Source organism: Leucoraja erinacea, chromosome 22 (assembly GCF_028641065.1).
Source record: "Leucoraja erinacea ecotype New England chromosome 22, Leri_hhj_1, whole genome shotgun sequence".
NCBI lineage: Eukaryota > Metazoa > Chordata > Chondrichthyes > Rajiformes > Rajidae > Leucoraja > Leucoraja erinaceus.
Genome location: NC_073398.1, coordinates 35,768,120 through 35,776,719, shown reverse-complemented (window position 1 = coordinate 35,776,719; position 8,600 = coordinate 35,768,120).

Here is an 8,600-nt window from a genome sequence, read left to right as displayed (position 1 = left end):
TGTTGTAAACCAGCATCTGCAGTTCCTTGTTACTACAGTAGTAGGTGTCGCTGTACATCGTGCCATGGTTTAACAGCAATTTTGATTTTGTTATCTTTGGCATTCATTGCAAAATGGAAACTAGCTCGATTTCACAGCAATCCATTCTTAAAAATGTCAAAACTTGGCCTTCAGAGTTTTAATCGCATTTGCTCATACTTTTCTACAAACTACACTTCCTCCTACTGACAACAGAATAGAATTACTTGAAAACACTTGCCTTCTTTAGTTTAAGAAGGAACTGCAGATGCTGGAAAAATCGAAGGTGGACAAAAATGCTGGAGGAACTCAGGGGGTGAGGCAGCATCTATGGAGTGAAGGAATAGGCGACGTTTCGGGTCGAGACCCGGAAGGGTCTCGACCCGAAACGTCACCTATTCCTTCACTCCATAGATGCTTTTTGGTTCTCAACCCGATAAAGGTCACCTATTCCTTCGGCAGCAAGTGAGGCAGCATCTATGGAGTGAAGGAACAGGTGACATTTATGACCACTCACCCAACCTGCCCAAGTCACCCTGCAACCTCATAGCATCCTCCTCGCAGTTCACACTGCCACCCAGCTTTGTGTCATCTGCAAATTTGCTGATGTTACTTTTCATCCCTTCATCTAAATTATTTTGATGTAAATTGTAAATAGCTGCGGTCCCAGCACGGTGCCTTGGGGTACCCCACTGGTCACTGCCTGCCATTCTGAAAGGGACCCGTTAATCCCTACTGTTTCTCTACTTTGAAATTCTCTACTTCAGCAGCCCTTTTCCCATCCCGTGTGCTTGATTTAAGGTTTGACACTGGACGAGATGCCTGCAGGGAGCACTAATAATGAACGGAGGGAGTCCTGGTTCAAGAGTCAAGAATGTTTAAGAAGGAACTGCAGATGCTGGAAAATCAAAGGTAGACAAAAGTGCTGGAGAAACTCAGTGGGTGCAGCAGCATCTAAGGAGTGAAGGAAATAGGCAACGTTTCGTGCCGAAACCCGGAAGGGTTTCGGCCCGAAACGTTGCCCATTTCCAGAAGGATTTCGGCCCGAAACATAGAAAATAGGTGCAGGAGTAGGCCATTCAGCCCTTCGAGCCTGCACCGCCATTCAATATGATCATGGCTGATCATCCAACTCAGTATCCCATCCCTGCCTTCTCTCCATACCCCCTGATCCCTTTTGCCACAAGGGCCACATCTAACTCCCTCTTAAATATAGCCAATGAACTGACCTCAACTACCTTCTGCGGCAGAGAGTTCCAGAGACTCACCACTCTCTGTGTGAAAAATGTTTTTCTCATCTCGGTCCTAAAGGATTTCCCCTCTATCCTTAAACTGTGAAACGTTTCCCAATTCCTTCGCTCCACAGATGCTGCTGCACCCGCTGAGTTTCTCCAGCACTTTTGTCTGCCGTCAAGAATGTTCAATTGTCGTGAATACTGGGAGCTGAGCCACGACCACAGTTGACGTGTCATTTCAACTCACTCTTGAGAAATGCTTGGGGTGAATTTTTGAAGAAAGAAAATGAATTACAAAAGACCATTGTCGTTGGTGCCCGACTGGAACTTCGGACTCCCACATAGAATTCCAGGGTGCCTAGTCCTTAATTATAAGCCTCCCTGTGATCTGGCCAGCCTTTCTATTTGACCAGCGAGCAGATCTGAGGACACATTATTTTCATCGTTTTCCAACTAACAGAATTCAACTGACGTGACGTGTCTCGAATGAGACGTTTTTAGTTTAATTTTAGTTTGAATGTTAGTTTATTGTCACATGTCCAACGTAAAGCTTTTGTTTCGTGCTATCCAGTCAGCGGAAAGACAATACATGATTACAATCTAAAGAAGGGTTTCGGCCCGAAACGTTGCCTGTTTCCAGAAGGGATTCGGCACGAAACGTCGCCTATTTCCTTCGCTCCATAGATGCTGCTGCACCCGCTGAGTTACTCCAGCAGCAGTTGTAGGGGGAGGTACCTGGGGAGGGGGTGGTTTGGGTGGGAAGGGACCAGTTAACCAGGGAGTTGCGGAGGGAACGGTTTCTGCGGAAGGTGGAAAGGGGTGGAGATGGGAAGAGGTGACTAGTGGTGGGATAATGTTGGAGCTGGCGTAAATATCGCAGGATTATGTGTTGTATGTGAGGGCTGATGGGGTGAAAGGTAAGGACTAGGGAGACTCTATCTCTGTTGCGACTAGGGGGAGGGGGAACAACGTCGGAGCTGCGGGATACCGAGGAGACACGTGTGAGGGCATCATCTATGAAGGGAGTGGGGAACCCCCGTTCCCTAAAGAATGAGGACATCTCGGTTGTCCTGGTATGGAACATCTCATCTTGGGTGCAGATGGGGCGTTGACAGAGGAATTGGGAGTAGGGGATTGGAGATTTTGTAGGAAGCAGGGTGGGAAGAAATGTAGTCAGATAGTTGTGGGATTCAGTGGGTTTGTAATAGACGCTAGTCGATAAAACTTTAGTTTAGTTTTGTTAGAGATACAGCGCGGAAACAGGCTCTTCGGCCCACTGAATCCACGCTGACCAGTGATCACCCCGTACACTAGCATTACCCGACAGTCACTATCCTACACACATGATGGGATCGGGAGCCCGCTTGAGGACTCAGCCCCACAGGGTCGTTGTTCTGCCCTGCTGCTTGGTATTGCACCATGGATATTATTAATGAGTATGTATAATGTTTTTCCTAATGAACCTTTTGCATATTGTGTTCTGAGTTATTAATATTTCATTGCTTCCATCATGACAAATAGTAATTTGGCAGACATTTTACTCTCATTTGCAAGAACACAACGCGTGATTGATTGCACCGTTAAATTGCAGGTGGAATGTCATTTTGCTCCTCCCACCCTCTCTGGGCAACAGAATTATTTTTAGAAGTCTGTTTTTTTTTGTTTAGTTTAGAGATATCTTCAAGAGACTTCAAACTGAATTGACACTGAATGAAAAAATTCTAACCGATAAAATGACAGGGCATTTGCTGCCTCTGACTTCCACATGAGAATATGCCAGTGACACCATTGACTCATTTATTATTTTCTTACACACATCACATCACACTGCCATCTGGTGAACATAAAAATGAACATGAACGTAAAAATAAAATTGAACATAAAAATCCCAGTGCAAATTGGAGGAGCAGCAGTGGAGGCCAATTCACTGGATGTTTTCAAAAGAGAGATTTAGCTCTTAGGGCCAACGGAATCAAGGCAAACAGTCTCAGCCTTGCTACAGGTATAACTTGTCATCGGAAGCACCAGCTTCTGGTAGAGCCATCCATGGCGGTAAGGTCGAGGTTGAGGGTCCAGACTAAGAACGATCCAACCTGCCTGATCTCAATAGTGGACAAAGTTACCTTGAACTCAACAGCTGTGAAGGCGGATGAAGGCCGCAACAGATCTGTCAGCTCCAATTGTCTTGGTTCCCTTGCCATTGGAATTAGTTTCTTGGTCCTCCAAAATATTCCAACTGGAATTGAAACTGGAGGTGGTGAAGGGAGGACTTAAGCCAGAAAGGGTTATTGGGAAGAAAGAACTACTTTAAAGTTAGTTGCATCTGGTTGGGTAACTATAGTTGGGTGGAGATTATTCCATGCTTTAATTGTGCGGGGGAAGAACAAATTGCTGTACACATCTGTCTTTGTAGCTGGGATCACAAATTGGATCGAATGCCCTTGTCTGCTCCTAATTGGTTTGGGTTTGGTGTAGGTCTTGTAATCTATGTCGAGCTGACCACTTAACATTTTGTAAAAACAGGTCAAACGGTGAGCTTCACGTCTGTCTGTCTTGGAGAGGGTTCCTTCCACCCCAGAGAATTCAGAAGTTTGGTGACACTCGCTTCTCTCTCATAGATGTTAGTAACAAATCGAGCTGCCTGTCTTTGGACTCGTTCGATTGATTGGTGAAGGACTGTGTGCTTCTTGGTGCAACATCAAGTACACGTTAAATAAACACTTTGTTCTGTGAGCTGCAAAGCCAGGAGTGAACATATAAGCCGTCTGAGAGTCCATAAAAACAACAGAATGTAGACCAACATCCTCAACCTCGAGGGATAGGCACAACAACGGCCTACCCGAGTTCTCTGTGTGTTTATACTGCGTCTGACGATGTAAGTGGGGCCCTAGTGGTCTTCAGTGCAGTGTGGTAGGTGTTTACACCAGCGGGTGCTTAATTCACGCCTATTGCCTGATGCGCTACAATGCTGAGAACTATATTCTGCACTCTGTGTCTTCCTCTTTACTCCACCTATTGTATTATGCAGTATTATCTAATCGAACTGGTGGCGCACAAAACCATTTTTATCTACAGTACACGTATATATATGTACACGTGACAATAAACCTAAAGAAGGAATAAAAGGGGAAATTTGTGTCAGGCGACAGCTCCAACACTTTTGTTGTCATTCACTTTTAGCTTTTTAATTTCAAAAATAAACTTTATTCATGAAAATATACAAGGAATACAATGCATGGCTTTCTTTACATTTATAATGTTGTTCAATCTACACATTCACGGTTCGTTCGCTCGTGTTTCAGACGACGCATAGCTCGCTGTTGACTTCCGTTGACTAACTCTACTGAACGTTTTTCCTTCCATTATTTATTATGTAAAAGAATATGTGTGTTATGATTGTGTTTATAGTTTGTTTGGTTGTTTGTCTTTTGCACAAAAGTCCGCGAGCATTGCCACTTTCATTTCACTGCACATCTCGTATGTGTATGTGACAAATAGACTTGACTTGACTTGACTTGTTGTCCAAAGATCCTATAGCGGAGCAAGATAGATTACTCCTGCTAAACGTGTAGTACGCAACAGAACGGAACGTGGGCCTTTTTTTCATCCATTTCAGTAACCCAACCCGACTTGCAGTGTAATCAACGTTGCGGGGGAACAGTTTGTGTTAATAAATTAACATTCTGAAAATGGGGAGAGGATCTTTAGTGTGGAGACGGAAGCCGGTTACGGAAATGGGGCTTAAAATTACCCATGAATCTGCCCATGACCGTACTACGTCTTTTTCATCGAGTGGTCTATCTTGCTCGCTGTAGGATCTTTGTCGTTGTCCAACATGTGGACAGAATTGGTCTCCCGACACGTCACTGAGTGAATCGTGTCGTCGTTTCCGGGGATCACCACGAGGAGGCTTCTGTCATGATCCCCCACATTCATAGTGTCATCGGGTTAATACATACTATGTACAAAGCACCAATGTCACTCATGTTAAACCTTTGGGCAGTGCAACTTTCTAAGACTCTGAGAGGTTGCTACACAGGACCCGTGTTGAATGACAGCAGGGCCTTGGACTGCAATCCGTCCCCACAAAGTCTGATCGCCTGCAACCAAGCTTTAGTGCACCCCTTTGCATGTATCTCTGCAGCCTGCACTGTGCCAGCCAATAACAAAGATATTTTATAGTAATGGGAGATCGAAAAGTTTCAGGTGTACCTTTAACTAAATTGATGACCTTCCAGCATCATGACATTTGACACGATATACATCCTTGAGATTACTCTCTGTTCTTTCCTCCAGCAGTTTGCTTTTTGCTCCAGAATTTATGTATGATTTATGTTTTCTGCTGGGCTGCCAGCTTCTGTGTGCGTGTGCCCAACTCACCTACACCATAATCCTGCATCAATCAGCACATTAAGATGTACAGCCACTTGTAAGGTAGGTAATGCAGCAGCCATTTTATGTAGAAACAAGAGACTGCAGATGAGTCTGTCCTAAGAAAAACCGCGACCTGAAATGTTGTCTGTCCATTTCCCTCCAGAGATGCTGCTTGACTGGCAGAGTTCCTCCAGCGCTATCTTTTGCACAAGATTTCTTAATCTGCAGTTCCTGGCCTCTTCATATCATTGCGTTGTAAGCTACCCAAGTAAAATATGACATGCTGTTCTTCCAGTTTGCGCCAGTAATGGCGGTTGTTTTCTTTGTACTGTCCCTACTCTGCTGGTGTTTATGACAATTAACTTACAGGCGCCACTACGGTCGGCAGAGAACCAGAAGACATGGGTTTAACGTGAGACAGGCAAGATTTCATACAAGCCTGAGGGGTAACCTTTCCACACAAAGGGTGGTGGGTATATTGGAGATTGAGATTCTTGATTAGTACAACAGGTAGCAATGTTACAAAATTTTGAGATTTTAAAAATCAAGTCTGCAATTTATCCCATCAGATAAAGCATAAAAAGAAGTTTAATTTGACACCTAATTCACTTTCATATCTTCAGTATTAAAAAAGTTATGGCCATTTTCATACTCGGAAATAAGCATCTTGTTCCCTATTGATTTTCCATTGACTTAACACAAATGTTGTGATCAAGGACAGTCAAATGGCCATAACTTTATTAAAAATTAAGAGAACTGAAAGAATTGTTCAGTTATTATAGATTGAAGCATTCTGAAACAAATATTAAACAATCTTACTTGGATGACCTGAAATTAAAGCATATAATTAGTTAGTTACCCAATTGTAGCTAATTCCAAAATTCAATTACTAGATCTAAACATCTATCCATTTCTTAAGAAAAGATTAACATTTTTAAATAGCCTAAGTGTCTAAAGAACATTCACACAATAATTCATAATAAAACATGATTTTTAAATCTCATTGACATTAATTTATAGGCCAAATGGAAAGAATTTAGTGTTCAATTGCTGTAAATTAATGGCCATTTAAATCAGCTTGCGAGTGGGTTTTTCTGGAACGCGATGGTTTGGATCGTTGCCATTGCAGTGGATTTGAAGCCCATATGCGGCATGAAAGATACTGCAGGTTTGAATGGGCCCCCAAGTCACATACTCGCAACTTAAAATTTTGAATAAAGGGATCTTAAGAAGCACGTTTTAATGTAAATATAAACAATCTACCTTGCCTTGTCCCCTGCATAAGATCCATCCCGTTGTCAGCGGTCGCAGCTTTAGAGGATGATTTTTAATCTACTATAACAATTAAATAACCCAATTTAGTTTAAAAATAGCTGCAGCGAACAAATGTCGCAGCGATTTTTCGTCAGCAACTAAGCAGGCTGAACAACCTCGATTTCAATAGCCTAGAGAAAATCGTGATTTAAACCCGCCCCCCTCTCAAAGGCACCAAAGTTGCGCACACGGGCAGCGACAGAACTGCTGCGCCGCTGAAGGTAACTTTTGCAACATACCTACAACAGGGGCAGTAGGTACAGCAAATAGTCAGGATCTCCGGCCAGGCCAGTGACGCAGAGCTCCTGAAGCCAAACCCGGTTATACAGCAAAGAAACAGGCCTTTCGGCCCAACTGATCCATGCTGACCAAGGTGACCCATCTAAACTGGTGTACGAAGGAGCCGTGGATATTGGGTTATACCATATCCCTCTACACCTTTCGTATTCATGTACCTATCCTAAAATCTGTTAAATGTTGTTATTGTAAATGGTCCAATTCTACACGGCCATCGTAGAGTCTGTTCTCACCTTCTCCATCATGGTCTGGTTTGGCTCAGCCAACAAGCACGACACCTGGAGTCTGCAGCGAATCGTCCGATCAGCAGAGAAGGTTATTAGCTGCAACCTTCCATCCATTGATGAACTGTACACTGCAAGGGCCAGGAAGCGAGCGGGCAAGATCATCTCTGACCCCTCTCACCCTGGCCATAAACTCTATGAATAATTTCCCTCTGGAAGGCAGCTCCGGATTGTCAAAGCTGCCACAGCCAGACATAAAAACAGTCTTTATCCACGAGTAGTTGGCCTCATCAGCAACAACGATGAGCTGGCCTACAGGGAGGAGGTCCAGCACTTAGCAGCATGGTGCGCTGACAACAACCTGGCCCTTAACTCCAAGAAGACCAAGGAGCTCATTGTAGACTTCAGGAAGTCCAGAGGCGGCACGCACACCCCCATCCACATTAACGGGACGGAGGTGGAACGTGTTTCTAGCTTCAGGTTCCTGGGAGTCAACATCTCCGATGACCTCTCTTGGACCCACAATACCTCTACTCTGATCAAGAAGGCTCATCAACGTCTCTTCTTCCTGTGGAGACTGAAGAAGGCCCATCTGTCTCCTCAGATCCTGGTGAACTGCTACCGCTGCACCATCGAGAGCATCCTTACCAACTGCATCACAGTATGGTATGGCAACTGATCTGTCTCCGACCGGAAGGCACTGCAGAGGGTGGTGAAAATTGCCCAACGCATCACCGGTTCCACGCTCCCCTCCATTGAGTCTGTCCAAAGCAAGCGCTGTCTGCGGAGGGCGCTCAGCATCGCCAAGGACTGCTCTCACCCCAACCATGGACTGTTTACCCTCCTACCATCCGGGAGGCGCTACAGGTCTCTCCGTTGCCGAACCAGCAGGTCGAGGAACAGCTTCTTTCCGGCGGCTGTCACTCTACTAAACAACGTACCTCGGTGACTGCCAATCACCCCCCCCCCCCCCCCCCCCCCCCCCCACACCCCCCCCCCCGGGACTCTATTTATTTTTTTCCCTCAAATCGTTTGCTATGTCGCTCTTCAAGGGAGATGCTAAATGCATTTCGTTGTCTCTGTACTGTACACTGACAATGACAATTAAAATTGAATCTGAATCTGAATTGAATCTGAA